Source organism: Podarcis filfolensis, assembly GCF_964270895.1.
Source record: "Podarcis filfolensis genome assembly, chromosome: 15".
In the NCBI taxonomy this organism is placed as follows: domain Eukaryota; kingdom Metazoa; phylum Chordata; class Lepidosauria; order Squamata; family Lacertidae; genus Podarcis; species Podarcis filfolensis.
In genome coordinates, this window is record NC_139618.1 from 39,441,799 (window position 1) to 39,463,377 (window position 21,579).

A 21,579-nucleotide genomic window follows, 5' to 3' on the forward strand; every position below is an offset into this window, starting at 1 on the left:
AAACATAATAAAACATTAAAACATTTAGAAACCTCCCTATACAGGGCTGCCCGGCACTGTTCAACTTACATATAAATGATATTGTCCAGTATCTAACATCTCCAGAGTAAAATGCCCCTAAATTGGCCACAAAACCCATCTCAATACTCTTATATGCAGATGATGTGGTTCTTCTTTCCCAAACAAAAGTAGGCCTAAAAAGACTGATGAGGGCATTTTCAGGATATTGCCAGAGAGAACAACTGGCTTGAATTACAAGAAAACCAAAGTCATGGTTTTCTCAAGAAACTATAGGGTCCATAGATGGCACATGGACAACCAGCTAATTGAACAGGTCAACATTTTCAAATATCTTGGCCTTATTTTCCAGTCTACAGGGTTGTGGGGAGCACACCAGAAATGTGCAAAAGAAAAAGCATCCCAAAGCACCAAAAGTTCTGACACACTTTTTCTACACAAAAGGTAGTAAACATATGCCATCAGTCCTGGAGGTGTTCTAAGCTAAACCCCTAGCACAGTTATTATATGGGGCTCAGATTTGGACAGACACTCACCTTGGATCTACAGAAGCTGTCCAATCTTAAGGCAAATTTTCTCTGTACCACACTGTGTCCCAAACGCATCATTGTGCTCAGAGCCTAATCTTCCCTTGGTAGAATTATGGATTTGGGATAGAACACTTAGCTATTGGCTTCACCTAAGCTTAAATCCCCCTGGTTTAATATCCCTAGTGCTGCAGAAGCAATGTACACAGGTTCATACATTGGCAGGGTTTTGAGAATGCTTGTAATTTTATTATGAATGGACAATAAGTAATTTAAATGGTTAAAACTTTATAATGGACATGTAGTACATTGCTATACAATGGAACCAAGGAAGGGAATAGGGGGAAGTCAATCTGTTTTGTTTTGTTTTGTTTTTGTTATTGTTGGAAAATTAATAAAATGTTATCAAAGGGGGGGGGATGTATTGCACTTGACTGTACTTGAGGGACGATTCCACACACAAAATGCTTATGTCCCTGTAGAGATGGCAGTATTGAGACTTCCAGGTTAGCGCGATCGACTAATGGCGGATTGCCTCCGAGCTCCGGAGGGAATCTGCTCAGTAGGGGACGGGTCCTGCCGTGGCGGCGACGCGGGGACCCTCAGAAACCACAGGCGCTGAAGCCTGTGGACTTGGTGACTCGGCGGGCACCATTTGCGCCCCCCGACCCGCGAAGGAGCCTTTTTAAAGGCTTCGGAACGGGGGACAGGGAGCGGCGCGGTGCTGTGAGTCGACTGCTTCCCCTACGGAGTGAAGCCGCATGCCATGGTCGGAGAGCGCTGACTTCTTCCTTTGAACATTTGGACTAAAAGTAACAATCCGTGAGTAATACGGAAATTGGACTTAAAATTCCTTTTTTGGATTTGGCACGAGCGGGGAAGGCGCAAAGAGGAAGTCTGTCTCCCCGTCTTGTAAACATTTTAAAGCAAGGACTAGATAACTAAGGTTGAGAGAACACCTTCTTCTTGAGAGGATAAAAGTAATTAATTTCACGTTTTGGCAGTATAAGTGAATATGCTGGAGGATAAGAGTTAATTCTGAGAGTGGAACCGCCACCCCCCCCCCCCCAGGACCCGGGAGCGATCCGTGAGAGAGCCTGTTGAAGAGACATAGAAGATTTTGACAGCTGTCAAACTAGCTGTCAAAGCTGGGGAAAAAAGAGAACTTTGTTTCTGTTGTCTTTGCTGGTTATATTTGTTACATTCAGGTAATAAATTGTTGAAAATAAAGAGAAAAAGTTAATTTGACTTTTGGATTGGAACTGGAAGGAATACTAAGTAACCAGAACTCCTCTAGAGGGGGCTCTGGGACATTACAAGAATGGCTGCAAGTGGAAAAATACTGACTGAACTGGAGAGGGCTTTCCTTCTCTTGGGAAAGTTACAAGAACAAAGCAATGTTTTGGCTACAAATGTCACAACATTGAATGAAACAGTAAATAAACTTGCTGAATCTGGAAGGGACTTGACTCAAGTCTTTGTATCTGAACAAAAAGTTTTTGTAGCTGAACTAAAAATCTTTGCAGCTGAACAAGAAAAGAAATCTGAGAATTTTGAGGAGGGAAAGGAAGGAGGAGCTATAATGTCGCAGATGAATAAGGAGAGCCAGAGGCCTGCTAAGATGGATATAAAGGAAAATAAGAATGGGATCATGAAAATCTGGTTTGAATTGAAGAATGAGGAATGGAGAGATCTCCTCATGTGGAGATCTGAAGACCTATGGATTACAAACTTGACTAAAGTGGAAGCTGGAGTTTCTGGGACATTTGGACTTGAAAGAAGTAAGAAACAAGATTTGGGCTACACTTTTAAATATGGAGGTCTGGCTGGAAGAAACATGGACCTTATTGGGATAGAGCTTCTCCGAGATTTGGTGTTTAATACAAAGGACTATCAAAAAAACCGGCAGAGAGGAATTGAGAGAGAATTAAGAGCCTCGGACGTGAGGTCACCAGGCTGACAGCAGATAGACTGATGGACATTTGTTGGAGTTCGAAACCGGGAAAGGTGGGGAGTGGGGCTTTGGGAATCCAAAGGGTGTACAATTATACTTTGTTTCTTTGTATTTTGTTTTGCTACTTATATCAAAATGGGGAGCTCGTGAAAGGGAATTGGGGTCGACCTTAGAAAAAGATATTAAGAATAAGTACTGACGTATAAAGACTGAGGTTTATGTTAAAATTGGTTAACTAAAATGAATTAAATATAATAAGATAAAATTTGGGGATAAGAACTTGCTGAACTAAAAATTGAACTGGAATACAAGAAGGGGAGGTGTGGGGAAGTCAGGGAAATATGTTATTGAAAGTAAGGAATGCAAATTATATGTGTGTTTTTTTTATTTTTTTGAAAATTTCAATAAATATCTTTTTTTAAAAAAAAGAGATGGCAGTATTGAATTGGTGCCGCATGCCCTTCTGGCTTGCAGTCCTTATAAAGACTTGAGGAATGAGATTATCACCCTCTTTTATTGTCCATTCCGGGTTGCCCAGCCACTGCCACAGTGTCCTTTCTCTTGGTGGATCAAGATGAACAGGTGACAGCAAAGGTTGCAAGGTTTTTAGCTGGGGCAATTAAAATAAGATCCACTATTTGACTATTGATTCAAAACCCTAAAATGTATTTTAAATAATTGACTTTTTATTTCTATTCTTTATATATCGCATTGTTGTTTTATTGCTATGGCTTATGGCTGACGCAAATAAAAATTCATTCATTCATACATACATACATACAGGGCTGCCTTCAGATGTCTTCTAAAGGTTGTATGGTTACTTATCTCCTTGGCTCGAAGCTTGCATAACTCCATACCCACCAGCATTTTGCCGATGAAAATAGGGACACCCTAAGGGAAAGCGGGACAGTCCAGGGTCAAATCAGAAACCAGGACAGCTTTTGTAAATCTGGGACTGTCCCTGGAAAATAGAGGCACTTGATGGGTCTGGGTGCTTTACACCCCATATTAATTACATTTTGGTGGGAGTTGATTCAAGAGCTTTGAAGTCAGTTGGCTAAAACTGACTCAAATCCAAGTGCTTCAAGTAAACTGGGAAGTGGCTCAGGATTTTATATTTATTCATGCTGCCACTGAATAATTATTGCAACTTAGCCAGTACTCATTTGCCCATTCCACCTAGATGAGCATCAGCTTCTTTATTCAGAGCTAGAATCTTGCCAAAACCACAACTAGACATCTTGAGAGATGCTTAATGCAGGTGGACAGCTGGTAATATTTTTGTACGTATCTGGAGGCTGAGATACAGACAGTCAAAAAGGTAGTGCAGCATCTAACCAGCATAATGAAATCAGACAACTGACCAATACTCTCTTCCTTGTTACGTCTCAACACATTGTACAAAAAAGAAAAGTGTTTTCCCCACAGTTCCATCTTGTTTCCTGTGGTGTTCAACATATACATGAAGTTTCTGGGTAAAGTCATCTGGGGGTTTGGGCTGAAGTTTGATAATTACACTAATAATAAACATCTCTGTCTCTCATTTTCAACCAGTCCTAGGGGGATGTGGAAGTCTTGCACTGATGTCTGAGGGCAGTGATACACTGGATGTTGGCAAACAAAGCTTAAATTTCAAATAGGATGGAAGTACAGTCAGTTTGGGGTGGGGCTCTGTTTTGGGTTTGGGCATCCAACACAAATGACAGTGTGTTTTCCCAGCTCAGGCTGCTTTGCCAATTTTGGCCTTTCTTGGAGAGGACAGACTTGGCCATGGTACCTCATGCCTCAGTAATACCTGGTTTTGACTACTGTGTTGCTGGAATATTGACGCTTCAAAGGCTTCAGCTTCCAAGATTTGACTTGGTCAACTAGTACTGAGCACATTACTCCAATATATTTCATTTTCACTGGACACCAGTTTGGTTCCAAACCCAGTTCAATGTTCTAGTTTTAACAATGCCCTAAACGGTCAGGGACCATAGCATCCTAAAGGACTTTCTCTCGCCATATGTACCTAACCACTGCAGAATATCAGAGGTCTGTGTTCTTTCACTCTGTAAGATACCGAGGGAGACTTTTGTTCACATTGCCACAGTTTGGAATGCTTGCTTCAAAGTGCTGAGAAGTCACAGAGGTGATGGCTTTCTGTTGTGTTTTAAAGACATAGAAATGTAGGAGGCTGCATCCAGGCAGCTGGTCCATTTAAGGGATGTACAGCTAAGTATTGTCTGCACTGACGGGCAATGGCTTTTCTCCCAGCCCAATCTGGAGTTGCCAGGGATTGAACCTGGGGCCGTCTGGATGCAAAGTAGATGCTTCATTGCTGAGTTACGGTGTTTCGTCTGATAGCTCTCCCACAGGGGGACTGCATTATAGTGAACTGTGAGGTCCTGACAGTTTGACAAGTTTTAGAGTTAATTCCTATGCATGGTTACTCTGAATAAGTCACAGAGAGCTTATTCCTAAGCAAATATTCATGGACTGCATGTTGTAATTGTCTGAGATGTGTTAAGTGTACTTTTTGTGGCGGGTCTTTTTAAAATACAGAATATTGCTTTAGAATAGCATCAGTGACAACTCTAAACAACCCTAACAGTTCAATGTGACAGATGTCTACTCAGAAGTAAGCCCCATTAAGCTCAATGGGACCTAGCCCTGATCCACACAATGCATTGAAAGCACACATAACACACATTTGAAACACATGGCTTTCCCCAAAGAATAGTAAGAACTGTAGTTTGTTAAAGATGCTGGGAATTGTAGGTCTCTGAGAGGGAAACTACAGTTCCTATTATTCTTTGGAGGAAGTAATGTACTTTAAATGTGTGTTGGATGTGCTTTAAATGTATGGTGTCTGCCCTTCTTCCCATGCAAATGGGTTTAAGATTGCTGCCTAAATTGACTAGAATTAGCTTGACTAGATTAGAGAATGGGTTTTCATCTAGGAATAGTAGAAGGGATGTACAGCTAAGTAAGTAATTGTAAAATGCTTACCTAGGGCTCAATACCTTCATTTCACAATACCTGGATCCCCCCCCCCCAAATCTCTTTCTCTAGCGTTTTTTTAATTGCTAAGGCCCCTTTTACAGTTACTGTCAACATTCTCTGTTGAACTGAATAATTTACCCTTTTAAACTGACAGGAGCTGTCATTATAAAAATTGCAGGGCCACGTTTGACAGGATTCACACAATAGGGGTAACTTAAAACTTTTAACAGGCTTTGCGATGGCATAGACTTTTTTGCATGTCTTGTCAGTCTGTGCATGATCTCATCTCTGCCTTGTGAAAAGTTGGCAGATTAGAAGATTATATCTGACAGATTTGAAGTGGCGTTGATGACATACTCTGACAATAATATCACTAGGAGAGAGGGAAACCACAGGAGCGGGGTGGGGGGAGGTTGGCATAATGAAAAAATCATCTTTAGAAATTTGGTAAGCAGTTTACAAATTGAGCAATGCTTGGTCCTTGCAGATAACTGTTTTTAATTCATTGCAGTCTTGTGGGGTGAGATTAGGAGGTTTGATGTGTCAAATGTATTCCTCCCTCCCTCTTTTTGAGTCTAAGGCTTGCTTTGAATCACAAACATTTGTGAACCTGATACTCTTTTAGAGGTGAGGTTTAACAGTTTTAGAGGTTTGAGGTCCGTTTCGTAGTGTGCTGGGATGTGAACTCTGAGGCAACTGGCATTATAAACAGCAGAACCAAAAGTGAGTGATCATCACGTGGTGTTGTATATGCGTACACAGATGTGCAACAGAGTGTACCTGTCAACACACATCAATTCCACCTTTTTGTCAATGTTAGGGTTACATTCACTGACTATCCTGTAATGATCTGCTTTACACAAGTATCGGAATTGTCTCTCTAGTTTTTTTCTACAGCTTGGCAAAAAGTTATAATTAGAGATGGAGAAATAGTTCAAAAGCTTTACCTATTATTATATTTATTACTGTTCCAAAATGTAAACATAACAGATAGAATGATATTTTCCCTGTCCAGGTAGAGACCTATTAGCTATTAAGAAATAAATATCACTAGTTTATATTGAGTTTGAAAATAGATCTTCCATATGTGTATTCAAAGCATCATATTTGTATTTAGAAAATAATGACCTAATAAGTTATTTTTGGTAACAAATTTTTTACTGCATTCAATAAAATTATTCCACATTGCTGCAAAGCTATCATACCTCTGCTATTGGTCTTTGCATGTGATATAGTAAGTTAATTCAGCCATTGCAGCAAATTCCATGTTTTCCTACCCATTCTTTAATAGGTCCGCTTATCTTATTTGGTGGGCGATGTGACCCGGCTGAGGGCTGGAGACTGGCGTGCTCCCTGTCCTGTTGGCACTAGGTGGGGCCATAGTCAAGGAGCGGGCCTCGCCAACCATTTGGCACCAACGGGGGCGTGTCCATGGGGAACTTAAACTCCAGCGTGGCAGGGAGGCTGTTTTTCTTGCAAAAAACCAAAAAAAATCTAGCTGGAACCATCTCATAAGAAACCGCCTCTTTATGTTCTGATTTTACCACCTCTTCCATTTAGTTTGAAGGAAACCAATTCTGGCTGGATAACCTGTAATTTTTTAATCTGTCCTTCTCCACCCAATACTTCTGTGTTTTACTACTATTTTACCACACGTGAAAGAGGTTTCTGCATTGTTTCTGGCACTTCCAGCATGTGTTACAAGCACTCAGTGACCCTATATTGATCACAACAGTACAGGAGTTGTCAGTCTTTCTTTCTGCTACAGACAGAGGTACCAACTTCTGAAAAAGATTGTGGGAGCCTGATGTGAAGTCCTGACGTCACATGCGTGATGTTGTGAGGAGCCAGGGGGTGAAGCTGAACGCAGTAGCAAGGGAAAGACTGGGGGAAGCGGCTCCTGGCCAGTGGTGGCAGCAGGAGGAGGAGCCGCTGACCATCAAAGCTGCATTGCACCCAGCTCCATGTTCACCCTCCTCTGCCCTCTGAACAATTGGGGGGGGGGGTCAGCCTCCTTAAAAAAAAACCCAAAAAAACATTATGGGGGCCCAAAGTGTCTTGGCTCCTAGGAGTTGGTGCCTACGGCTACAGATGGACAAAAGTTTGCAATTAGAAGTGGTGTAATAGTTCAACTTCTGGAAACAAACAATCAAAGTCAAAAATCAGCAAAAAGTTCCAGAACACCTCCTGCTCCATCTATTTGCTTCTAGTAATGGCTGTATTCAGAAAGCACTTCATTCCACTTTCACTGTGTTTCCTTACCTGATAATTTCCACACTTCCAGAAAAGTAATGGAATAAAGTGCAGGTTTAATACACATTTCTGTGCAGATCCTTGAAAAAATCATCACAAGGGTCTCTCTTGATTCTGATGATTGTTCAAAATGCTGTCCTATAGTCTCAGCCTTATACATTGGCAAACACCCAGTATTAAAGGGGTTTATCCAAGACCCGCTTCTTCCTGGTATAAGCTGGTTTCAGGGATATGAAGCAGCTTAAAAGCCCCCAGCCTCCCTTCTGTTTACTCTTGTTATTTCAGAAAGCTTTGCAGTGATTAAAGGATAACTGGGAAGACTTCTATCTGACAGGTCCCAAATTGTACAGCCTTAGGTGTCACTTTTGAAAGTGGAGCTCTTCAATGGTGAGAAACCCATTAAAAGCAGTCAAATTTAAACACCAGGAGGCTTGTAAGCTCAGCAGGCAGCACTGGACTGGTTGTGATAACACAGGAAGCATTATGCATACACTACTCATCCATCACAAAAGTGTAGTTGCACCTGCTAAATGTAGTTGGCCAGATCTGGGTATATCCCAGACTTTGCCCGAACAGTGATGAAAGGTCACCTTAGACATAACAGGACCAGCATACAGCTTACAGAACTCAATCTTCTCCAGTGCATGACCTCATTGCACTTAGGGCTGGCTATTCCAAAGTGTGAATTGTATGAATTGAAGTGTTCCAATGTGCAATGATTGGGACACCTCTGAAGATGTTATGAAATGATTGGGACACCTCTGAAGATGTTGTGAAATTTGGCACAATGGTTTTCAAGACTGAGAAGTTGGGTTTGGTCTATCTTTGTAAACCATTAGATACCATTTGGAATCAAGATGGTGGACCAAAATGTTCCAAAATGCATAGATTGGGATGTCTGTGGCATTATCATCACCCATTTTGGTACAATGGTTCCTGGGATGGGGAAATTGATTTTGGTTTATATCCTATGCCATTTTGAATCAAGATGATGGACTGAACTGTATCTAACTGCCTGTTGTGGAATGGTGGGGGTGCTAGGACCGGCAGAATGAGGATGACCTGGAGGAGGGCACCAGCAGCCACTGGAGGTCCTCAAGGCTTGAGTCAGAAAGCCTCAGCACCCCAGTAGGACATAAAGAGGTGCCAGAGGGGCTGAGAGATGAGGAGTAGAAGGAAGAAGATATCACACAGCCCTCCAGCACAGATGGGGCTAGGAGCCTGGAAGAACCTGATTCGCTGTGCTGCCCCACTGCTGTCTCCAATAGCCAGGAGAACAATTAGGAGGGCCGGACAGCTGGGGTGGCCAGTGTGAGTAGACGTAGCACATTAGCCAAGCCCCCAATGCAGAAGCAGTGCAGGAGCTGTCCACCTAAAGTGCAGTGCTGTTGGTTACAGGAAGGATGCTAGTGAAGCAGCAATCAGCAGGTCTTGAATCCTTCTGTCCTTTGTACGTAGTGTGGACAAGAGGACAAGAAGGACACAGGATCTCCTTTCCACTGTCTTCCAAGTGTACAGTGTTTTGTTTTTTTAAAAAAACAACAACAACTATGCATTAGTCCCAACCACTGAATTTATGTAGGACAGGATTAGAGTCAGGTGTTCCTTGAGTCAGGGAGAGCATGCACAACCCTAGGAACTAACAAGTTACAATATCCATTTATAAATCTCAGGGTTTTTTGTTTTTTTGTTTCTGATAATTCCTGGGCAATATCGAGTACTTTCCACTAGTGCATCATATTAGGGATAATTGCTTGTGAAAATATGTGCCTAAATCAAAACTGTATATGGAAATAGGTTTATTAGGCGAAATCCCCACTTAAATACTGATGATGATGGTTGTTGTTGTTGTTGTTGTTAGTAGTTGCAGTAGTAAACATGTTTGTGGATTTTTTTTTAGTACAGGTATCACATGTAAGTAACAGTGCTGAAATGAAACATTAGGTGCATACAAGAGTGATGTGGATAGTTGAATTTACATTTGGGGAAATAAGAAACTGAAATAACTGAAATTGACAAATCCATTTACCCCTACTTCATCCTTTAAACTCACTTGCAATGTGATCCCTGGATCCTGTACTGGGCCATACCAGAGGTATATTGCCTTGTATATTAATACGACCTGGCTCAGTGATTCTGAAGATCTATGAGCCTTGTTCTATATAGCAAACCACATTCTCAGTAATTGTGTCCAGAATATCGTTCTAGCTACGTGGGTTAAACCTTTGCCTATTTTCATAAGATGTCATTAAATTACATGACCATTTCTTCATATTGATTGGTTTTATAACTGAGTTTTAAAAAGAGGGCAGTTTTAAACTGGTCAGGTTAGCAATCTCAGGTTAAATAAAGGAGAGGTAATTTTCATGTCTAAAGTAATGTACTGACAAGAAATCAATCTCCTTTCTGTAATAAAATTAGCCAGATCCCCACACTCATTATTTTTCACAGCTGAAGATTGTCTTATCTTAGTAAGAGCCGTTTTATGGCCTTTTTTTAAAAAAAAAATACTGTAAATCAGCATGAAACATTTTTGGGGGGTGGGAGAGAATTATATATTTTTTTATTTTTAAAAAGCCTATTTAAAAGCTCTCCTAAACCTTGAATGACTTGCATACGCTTTAACCCAGATGAGCATTGTGAAGAGCTTTTGAAAGACAAGTAATTACTTATTAGCTGTAATACTTGTCAGTGAGAACAATGTCTACAGCTCACCTGGCATAGTTCAGCTAAATGAATTACAACTGAGAACAGAATTAAATACCTGGAAATCTATTCGCCAAGAGCATCACTATTTAGCCTTTTACTTCTATATTCATTAGTTTTCTTTAGACACAGTGCCGGATTCTATCTCTGTTGGAGTTTCCTTATGGTTTTTGCTGTTTGCTATGAGATTTCTCCCCCTGCCCATAGGTGTGTGTGTGTGTGTGTGTGTGTGTGTGAGAGAGAGAGAGAGAGAGAGAGAGAGAACATATGAATATGACGGGGAACTTGTAATACTTCAACATTTGGAGGACCACATCTTTCATCACCCTTAACCATTGGCCATTCCTAACAGACACACAGCTTTATTGTGGTCCATGGACCCCAAATACACAGTAAAGGTAAAGGGACCCCTGACCATTAGGTCCAGTCGTGACTGACTCTGGGGTTGCGGCACTCATCTCGCTTTATTGGCCGAGGGAGCCGGCGTACAGTTTCCGGGTCATGTGGCCAGCAGGACTAAGCCACTTCTGACGAACTAGAGCAGCGCACGGAAATGCCGTTTACCTTCCTGCTGGAGCGGTACCTATTTATCTACTTGCACTTTGACGTGCTTTCGAACTGCTAGGTTGGCAGGAGCAGGGACCAAGCAATGGGAGCTCACCCCATCACAGGGATTCGAACCGCCAACCTTCTGATCAGCAAGTTCTAGGCTCTGTGGTTTAACCCACAGCGCCACCTGCGTCCCTTGAATACACAGTACAACAATACACAGTACAAGAATAGTAAATACCAACAGTTATTAAGGTGTAAAATCGCCATGCTAGCCAACAGAGGAGCTTTAGCCTGTACATACTGATTTCTGATTTTTACTGCCACCGAGAGGAATTTTGCTACAGCCAATGTAACGGTATCAAACTTATCCTCCAGGAGAACTTGGCATAAAATGAGTCAGCAATTCTAGGTTGTTCTGTTAGTATTGGATTGATTAGATGCTGTCTAACCTGTTTATACAGACTACAATGCAATAAAATGTGTTCCATACCTTCAACATGGGCACAGCCTATCTTGGTATGGGACACCAGCAAATTTCCCCCGCAGCACTTCATAAAGGAAAACATTTAATCTGGCTTTAGGAAACAGACGGCGGTAGTTAGGTACGGTCAAATTCTTAAGGTAGGGAGATAACCAAAAAAACCCAACCTTCTAGGTATCGGATTCCAGACACAGATGGGCCACAAGTCACATGTGAGCAAGATCATAAATCACTAAAGGCAATATCCCAAAACCTCTTTCACAGTTTTGAGGGTAGTATCATACTCCAGGTGGGTATGAAAAGATGGTGAAAGAGGCCTTATGTGCCATGGTTTTTGACCAGGAGCTGATGTACTCCACATTTATCACATGAGTACACCATTCCCAAGGCCATACACCAGACCCAAAGCACTCCACCAGGCCTTAATTGAAAGTGGGCATTCACCAGTTTCCAACAGAAGTATTGAGTTAAGGACCTGAAGTAAGGACCTATAAGCTTTGATTGAAATGTATCAAGCTTTGGAAAAGAGCCCTTGTACCAAATGTTGACAGCATATAAGAGTTTTGATGCAGATTTCACCTGTGCATGAAATAAACAGAGAATTGCCAGTTTGCTTGCCTCCTCTATTTGGGAAGTAACCAAACAATGGGTGCTCCAAGATTTTGTGTGGTGAAATGTAAGTCCTAAATACTGTAAGCTGATCTGGTAGCATATGCTTTTAAGACCAGGCCTTAAGTGCATTCAGACCAGCTAGAGCTTCCAGGTCAGATCCCACATACAGCACATTGTAATAACTACGCCTTGAGCTTACAAATACAAAAAGCACCATGGTCAGGCTATCTCTGTCTAAAATCAACCACACTACAAGACCCATCTCACTTCTTCGTTCTAGAGTGTTGAGTGCAATATGTCATCCCAGGGAGGGCAGAAGCTGTAGAAATTCTCTCAGTCCTCTTATAAATTTCCTCACCTCCCTGCTGCAACTCCAAAGAAATAATAATGGAGAAGGAGGGACTTGGCCCTGTGATAAATGAAGGACATCATCATGTTCTTCCCATGTGCAGACTCCATGTATTATCATCTCCATAGAATATTTCTGGTGTCCTCGATCCTGGAGAGTTAAATGAGGTCACATCAGTTAACCTAGGAGAAGACAGATCCAAGAAACAGGTATTTGTAGGAGCTGTGGAATCCATTTTTTATCCAGTGTGTTAATTCCAATGGCAGCATCAGTGCTTTTTTTTCTAAAAAAAATATGTTTAGGGGTACTCTCATTTTACCATTCATATTGAAATACTGCCCCTCAATGAGGCCAAACTTAGATTCACAAAATGTTTAGAGGTATGCATACCCCTGTGTACCCTCAGAAAAAAAAGCACTGGGCAGCATTATGTATTGAATGAGATGTCTTGTGTCGACCAGGACACACTCTCAATAGTTAAATGCTGCTTTTGTCACTGGGGACAAAAATGCACTCTTTAAATCACGAGGGTAATTAATTTTCCTGACAAGCTTTCAAAGTGCTCGATTGAGATTTTAGGCATCATATATATGACTTGACAGTTTGCATTTGCTCAGGTTATCCCCTCCCCATTTTCTTCCCTGGAGGTACAAGAAGAAGATGGAAGCCCTACTAAACTGCATTGTTAATAATCTGTGCAGATTCTTACAAACTCCAAGAAATGGTTTATGGCTTTAAATGTTTGTGTGTGTTTCTTTTTTGGCATCTGTGCTTCAAACAGAATTCTGCAACTTTAAGGTCTGAAAAGTTATTGTTTTTATTATTTCCAGAGTGGTAGCTATGTTTCTTCTCTTGCAGCAAAATCAATTAAAATGGCCTATGGCACTGTAAGGGCTAACAACTGTATGAACAAAGCAAGGATAAAAGGAGTTCTACCAACTTTCATACCTTGCTAGTGTATTTGGGGCCTCTGGTCTCTCATTTATTTATCTAATAGAGTCAAACCAACCTTGATTAAAGGCGTCTTGTCTTGATATCCCTCTGTGTAAATGAACTTTTGCATTAGCTTTCCTGATATTGCCAGATACCAGAAAAGTTAATGTCAGGGTAGAATTTGTCTAGCCCCACTTCCTCTGGGTTGTAGCCATGTGTGCAGGTACTGTATGTGAGCTGTGATTAAGATGGTAAAGATTCTGGAAATCAAGCCTTACAAGTAATGATTGAGGGAGATGGGTATGTTTAACCTGGAGTAGAGAAGACTGAGAGGTGATATGATAGCCATCTTCAAATGTCTAAAGAACTGTCACATGGAAGATAGAGCAATCTTCCTTTCTGCTTCACCCGAACCAATGGACTCAAGTTACATGAAACCATTGGATCTGCTTGATGGGAGTTGCAGTGCAACAACATCTGGGGGGCACATCTTCCCCATCCCTATTTTAAATAATGCATTTTGAGGTGGCATATATCAAAGTAGCACTGTGATTTGAGAGAGTTTTGGGATCGAGCAAAAGTGTACTGCTAATACTGTAAGATAACCTAATAAAAGTGACTTACTTAACAAGAACAGAGTAATTAGGCTGTGTCATTTAGGGTGTGTTTTTTTAGCCATAAAAATTGGTTGCTATTTTTCAGATGTTCCATTATTAATTAAGCAGATGACAACAATTCTTCCTCTCTAAGGAGTAGAGAGGGAAATTGCATGATGAAAATGTGCTCATCAGAAGGACAAAGTCTCTTTAAATAGTACCATCCAGGCTATCTTTAAAGTAGGATCTTCTTGACCTAAATAAGGACATTGACAAAGTTGAGCAAGGTTTGTCAACTCTCGCTGTCAGTGAATCTCTTTTTGGCTGATGGAAGGCATGCTGTCCTGATGGTGATACATTACTTCAACACCCCTTCCTCAAAGCGCTGTGATTGGAGATCCCTGGAAAAACAATTCATTCTAATTAGAAGTCAAACCTGTCAATCACAAAAGAGTTATCCCTCCCTCCTCTCCCCAAGCTTGGGGAGAAACACTGTCTGCAGTATTTTGTTTTTAAAACATACAGAACAGCCTAAAGCACTTCAGAAATCCCCATTTCAGTTTGGAGAAATTCAGAGAAATGCAGCTTAAGCACATACTAGTCCAAACCTGTCTGAAGTGGCCTCAATTCAGACCTTCATTTGTGAATCATCCAAATTATATGCACACTCCTGTATGGCTTTTCTAGTTGGTATTAGAGCAGAATCAAGCTTTGTTGCTCTCCAGAATACTGCTCTTTCAAATGAGTGGAAGGAAATGTTTCCATTCCCTTCTCCTGCTCTCATTAGAATAATCTCGTGCTGATGGCAATATTAGGCTCATTTATCCATCAGTACAAATGAATTGAGCCAGCAAATCCAGTTTGTGTCAGAGGACTTCAAATATAGGTTAGCTTTGTCAAAAAAATCTGGGAGAAATCAGCTCGTGGTGTATATATTACCTCTAAAAGGACCGTGTGAACTGGTTCAAGGGCCAGTTTGTGCAATCGGAGAAGTCACTGGTTGAATGTTATGGTCTCTTTAAAAACTGGAATTGTTTTCCCAGGCCGCCTCTGGTGTTTAGGAGAGTTAGTTCAGTTGCTGGTTTCGGGGTTTATTTATTTATTTTATCGATGGGAAGGGTGAGAAAAGGAAGTGATTTCCATTCTGCCCTGTCTTCATCACAATCAGCTCTGTTTCCATTTCACTTCAGTTCTACTTCCAATAAAAACTATGTAACGCAAGTTTCAAATTTAATGTAATTAATTACGTAATTATTTCCACGCCACTCATTTGGATGGTGTCAAATGTCAAAACAATGTTCTTTAAAAAGGCTTTGTGTATAGGGTTGAGTTTTTTAAAAAGGGGAAATTGTGAATGAATAGCAAATGCTTGATTTCCATTATGGAACTGCAATGGAAACATGAACAGTGCCAGTTTTGTTTTCAAATAGAATTCTCCAAAATCCCTGAATTATGGATTGTGTGTGTGTGTGTATGCATTTGTTTGCTATTTCTGAATTTTTTTAAATCCGTAGCATCTTACGATACTTGTGAGCCACTTAGGTATTTTCCTTTACCAAGAGTTAAGTGGTCTATCCATTATCTAAACAAATAAATAAAATGTGGTAAAGCACCAGCCAGAGTCTGTCCTGCTATGTGGTGCAGGTAGGGACAAGAACGGGTTTTCAGATGTATCACCAACACAAAATTAACACCCACACGCTTAAGCTTATGTGCTGTACTGGAAAAAAGAGCGGGGGGAGCGTATGTCTGAGTAGAAGGCTAAGCAGACTCCTTCCTCTCCACATCAAGGTTTTTATGTGTCTTTAATGTTATTTGTTTAGCTGTTAAAATAAATGCATTACACAATATAAAAAGGCAAGTCTTTAAAGCCTGAAGGCTTACATTCTAAGTGAAGCTGAGACACAAGAGAGAAGGGGGAGTGAATACAGGAGGGGAGAATATATATGTTGTAGCAGGCCCCGGGAAAAGGCTGATGGCTGAATGCCAGGCCAGAATAAAAGTCCTTTCATTGATCTCCTGCTCCATAGCAGTTGATGGTGAAAGTCTAGGTTGTGAGAGGGCAGAGGAGGGAGAGAAAGAGCTGTAGATGACTTCGGAAGCTGGCTGTTGTTAGAAGCAGGCAATGGGAAGCTGTTTTGTACCAAGTTAGACCAAGTAATCTAGCTCAGTATTGTTTGCTGTCTTTCCCAGTCCTACCTGGAATGAACCTGCATGTAAAGCTGTTGCTCTATAGCTCTGTTGCAGCCCTTTCCTGATTAATGCCCCAAACCATTTTGAAGAAGAAGGGGAGTTTTATAGCCCTAGTCATAGAGACAGGGCAAGGTGTTCATCTTGTTAATGAAGTCAACTAAATAATGAAGATGCAGTCCAGAGAGAAGTCTTCATAACACTTTACTGAGGAAACTGACGAAAACAGTGTATAATTTGAGGAGAAAGGAAAAACGGATTTGTATTTTTTAGGCCTCGTACACAGGAGGGATACATTCTACAAAACATACTGAGGAAAACTGCCTTCAAAACTACACACCCAATCATGGCACGTGCTACCTTAGCAAACTCTGCCTGGTTACTAAGCAACACCTCCACCCGTTCTGCTCTTGGCTAGTTGACTTTAACAGTAACAAAATTAACCCTTGAGTTGTACACTGAATGATCTCTGCTGTTCTAATTCCAACACATCAGAATAAACAATGCCAAGTAACTTAGGTTAGAATTCCCTTTCAGAGCTTCCTGGAGATAACATGGACTGGACCTGGAACCCTCTGCATACCTAGTAGATGCTGCACCACTGAGCTATGGCTTCATATGCATCCCCCACACAACTTTTCAATCGCAAAGTTTTTAAAAGCAGGACAAACATGCATAAAATTGTGTGGGAGGAAAAGCTACTGGGGAGGGGAAATGGCAGGTTTACAAAGGGTTAAATGCTTCCCTGCTTCTTGTCCAGTTTTGCTTGCTGACTGGAAGTGGCTTTTCTATGTCTAAAGGGGCCATCAGGCAAGTGTGAAATGTGTTTAGGCGTTTCATGTAGTCTGAGCCTCAGGCCCATATTTCTCTGACTGTTTTCCATGGGTGAGGGGGGATAGCAGGAGAAGCATTGATTCATCTGACAATCGGGCTCCTTTTGTGCTGGCTACTACCTCCCTCTAATTCCCACTTAAAATCCAATTGCAATTTAAGAATGAAGCATTTTGACTACAATTGGATGAGTGTTTTAATTAGAGATAAGAGATGCAGCCTGCTGATATCAGCTGTAGATAGCCTGGTTGCTTTAGAATGCCTCCCACTGACACATAATACATCATCTGGGCTGCATCAGCAAGATTAGTTTATAACCTAAAAAAGAAAAGAAAGCAGATTGGTTGAAGGAGGCTATATCTGCAATTAAATAGAACACGCAATGCCTATGAACTGTGGGATGATGATTGGAGAGAGAGTGTATTTCTGTGATGAATGAAACTGTGACTTTAAAGGCATGATACTGTAAAATGAGATGTTAACATTTTTCCATGGATTGGTGGGTGGGTCGGTGCTGTCTTGCTTCTCCAAGAAGGTGCATTTTGTTGCTCGTGAGGGTGGTGGAAATAACTCAGATGGACACTGGTGTTGGGTGAAATTCAGGCCACAGCTTTACTGAATAAATATCAGATTGGCAATGGCAGTAAGGTGAGGATCATTTCCTCATTCTACACAACCTTTGCTGATGGAATGACACTCCACTGGAGGTTCAGAAGCACCCAAACCCCCACCATAGGAGCATACCGTCCTACTGTTACTATTTTCCCGGGACTGCCACAAAAACCACCAAGCAATCATGGTATCTTAATCTGGCCTGAAAATTTCTGAATTGTGACAAAATCCTCATGGAATCTAGCACAACAAAGCATTTCACTGTGGGAAAGGCAAAAAACCAAAACCAAAACCAAGGGCCAATTGAATTTGGGAGGGGGAAAATCATTTCTGACTGTGTCAGCTAGTGACCCAAAAAGCCCAATCAGCCCCCAGCATGGAGGGTGGGTCAGTGGGTGGGAATCTTGTGGGGCAAAATGAGCCTGAACTCTCATGGGCAAGGCATATTAAAACCTCAAACTCTCCTCCCTCTCATGAGATCTAGTGAGTGCACATAGCAGACTGAAACTTGAACTAGACATGTACAGAACTTCCCATCAAAAAGTAACCTTGGCATGTTCAGGGCATTTCATTTGCAACAGCAAATATCCCCCTGCTCCTTTCTCTCTCCAAAGATAGGGTTTAATGAGCTGTGCCAGGTTAGTTCAGATCCTAGCACTCAGTGCTCTTTTTATAGAAAAAGAGATGCCAGAACTCACCATGAACAGCTCCCTTGTTCTCTTATAATGACAATGGTGACCACCTGAGAGGTGTCAGAACCAAGTTCCACATGTTCCGGCTGAAAATAAAGCCCTGCTAGCACTTACGCTCATTCTTCCTTCCTTCATTAAAGAAAGAATCCTCCCCCTTTTTTTTGCAATAGTGCATATGTGCGTATGTATACATTATTTCCCTTGCACATGAGGGGGAGACTCTAAGAGACAGTTTTGATGATGAAGTGAGAAGTTGTTTAATGGTGCATAGCTCTCTGATTAAAGCAGTGACTGGCCGGGTGATGGGCTAGGGCTGAAACTTGCGCATCATCTGAACTGGGGTTGTCACCTGATTATGGACATCTTCATTGATTCATCTTTTGAATCCTCACAGGATTGATGGATCAATTATATTTGCATATATTTGCATATGAGTCAAAACATGACTTCTGAAGCAAAATACATGCCCTACAAATAGGAGCGAAATAGGGATGGGTTGTTGTAGTTTAAAATGTGCTCTCTAAATAAGGAAACTCCTGCACATGAATGGGTGGAGCTAGGGGTAGTAGAATGTAGGTGGCCAGGTGGACAATGGTAGGACCAACACAATCTGGATATAATTGGATGATTTTGAAAGTAGATTAGACAAATTCATGGAAGAAAAGGCTATCAATGGCCCCTAGCCATTATGGCTATCCTCTGCCTCCACTATCAGAGGCAGTAACACTTCTGAATACCATTTGCTGGAAGTTAAAGGTGGGCAGACTGCTGCTGTTCTCATGTCCTGCTTTGGGCTTCTCATGGGGGCACCCGGTTGGTCACTGTGAGAACAGGATGCTGGACTTGATGGGTCGTTGGCCTTATCCAACAAGGCTCATCTTATGCTCTTAGTGTGTTACAGGTAGAAAGCAGGAGCTACAAGTGAATGCAAGCAAATGGCTCTGTATGAAGCAAGCCACAAACTACATCACAAAATACAGTGGTACCTCGGGTTACAATCGCTTCAGGTTACAAACGCTTCAGGTTACAGATTCCGCTAACCCAGAAATAGTATCTCAAGTTAAGAACTTTGCTTTAGGATGAGAACAGAAATCGCACAACGGTGGCATGGCGGTAGCGGGAGGCCCCAATAGCTAAAGTGGGGCCTCAGGAAAGGGCAACCCAAACATTCAAGGAGATGGGGCAGCTCCTCGCTTTTTGAGAAAAGGATAAGAGGTGTATAGAATGTGTACAGTGGTACCTTGGTTCTCAGACTTAATCCTTTCTGGAAGTCCATTCCAAAATCAAAGCGTTCCAAAACCAAGGCGCGCTTTCCGATAGAAAGTAATGCAAAATGGATTAATCTGTTCCAGGCTTTTAAGAACAACCCCTGAAATAGCAATTTAACATGAATTTTACTGTCTAACAAGACCATTGATCCATAAAATGAAAGCAATAAGCAAAGTACTGCAGTCACACAATCAACCAATCAGTAGCTGAACTGGGTTCTACACAGTCACACAAAAAGAGACAAACCCACCTCAGCGTAACACTCAAAACTGAAGTGTGGCACTCAAAATGGAGCATGTTCGGCTTTTGGGAAAAGTTTGCAAACCTGAACACTGACTTCTGGGTTTGCAGTGTTTGGGTTCCAAGTTGCTTCAGTACCAAGGTGTTTGAGAACCAAGGTACCACTGTACAGAACAATGCATCATGTGGGGAACATCACATAATAGTAGTAGTCAGGGCCATCCCATATGAGAAGATTCAAGACAAATGAAATAAAGTACTTCTTTAAACGGTGCATTGCTAAACTATGGGATTCACTCTCATAAGAAGCAGTGATGACCATCAAGATAAATGACCGTTAGCTTTGTTCCAGCATCCACAGTTTTTCCATAGGCAAGGATGGGGGGGGGGGAATGTGTTCCTCCCTCCCAGGCCGAAGGCAGCATTTTGTTGTGGGAAACCATCCAGGGGCCACATTCCAGTGATGGGTAGGACCAGAGGCAAAAATGGATGGAGCAAGAAATGTGACCTTACTTCCATACCATGCACAATATTCCAGCTCAGTTGGTAGAGCTCGAAACTCTTAATCTCAGAGTCATGGATTTGAGTCCTACCTACGGGACCGCCTCTCCCGGAATGCCCCACGGAGAGCCTCAAGGTCCATAAATAGCAACACCACAGTGGTCCCGGACCCTAAGGAAGTTAGATTGGCTTCAACCAGAGCCAGGGCCTTTTCAGCTCTGGCTCCGGTCTGGTGGAACGCTCTGCCTCATGAGACCAGGGCCCTGCAGGATCTGATTTCTTTCCGCAGGGCCTGTAAGACAGAGTTGTTCCACCTGGCCTTTGGCCTTTGGCTTGGAGCCAATTTGATTCCCTCCCCCTCTTTCTTCTTTCTTTTTCCTTTCTCCTCCTGTGATGAGGCTGCATTTTAATATTTTAATGTTTCAGTATTTTAATTGTTGTATTTTAATCTTGTTTTTAAGTTGTATTCATTCAACTTGTTTTTATTATTGCTTGTTAGCCGCCCTGAGCCCGGCCTTGGCTGGGGAGGGGAGGGGTATAAATAAAAATATTATTATTATTATTATTATTATTATTATTATTATTATTACATTGTGTAAAAAGATTCCTGCACTCCAGGTGGTTGGACTAGATGACCCTCATGGTCCCTATGTACGTAGAGAGGCCTGAATAGTTGAATTTGGCCCCCAATTTCACATGCCATTTTTTTCTGTAAAACTTACTTAAAAAAAATTAAAAAGGAATTTGATCTTTGCAAATTCCTATATGAAATGACTTGAATGGTATCTAATGTGTAGATCAGAACTTGGCTGTCTGCTAGATTTCACACTTCTCTTTGATTGTTGCAACATAGTTCTTTACAGTTTGAACATAGCAAAATACATATTTGAGTACATGTTCTGAGAGAAAATACAATTTGGAAGAGTATTTTTTTTAAAAAAACACCTCGGGTTAATGAGGGGAATGGAACAGAAAAATATGTTTAAATAAGTGTAAGTGAAAAGGATTAGAAATTGACATACTTACCCATCCCTGTGCCTAATAGTTCATATTTTTTTCACCTACAGTTACCATAAAAAAACCCGATCACATTGAATATTGCTTTTACATTGTGCAAGGAATAAAGAACCCTGGTAATTAGAGACACTATTTAAAATTATTTGCAAAAGTTCTCAGCACAATCTACCATCATCCTCCTATATCTTGGAACGCAAGTAGACTGTGGATGTTGCACCGAGGAAGACTTGAGGCCACTGGGTCTTCCTGTGATGCAGT

At 41.4% G+C, this 21,579-nt stretch overlaps 1 protein-coding gene across 4 annotated transcripts in view; it reads left to right on the forward strand.

The window, feature by feature from the left end:
- LRRTM4 (leucine rich repeat transmembrane neuronal 4) overlaps positions 1–21,579 on the forward strand; it is a 426,277-nt gene that overhangs the window by 197,260 nt on the left and 207,438 nt on the right. The window lies entirely within an intron of this gene.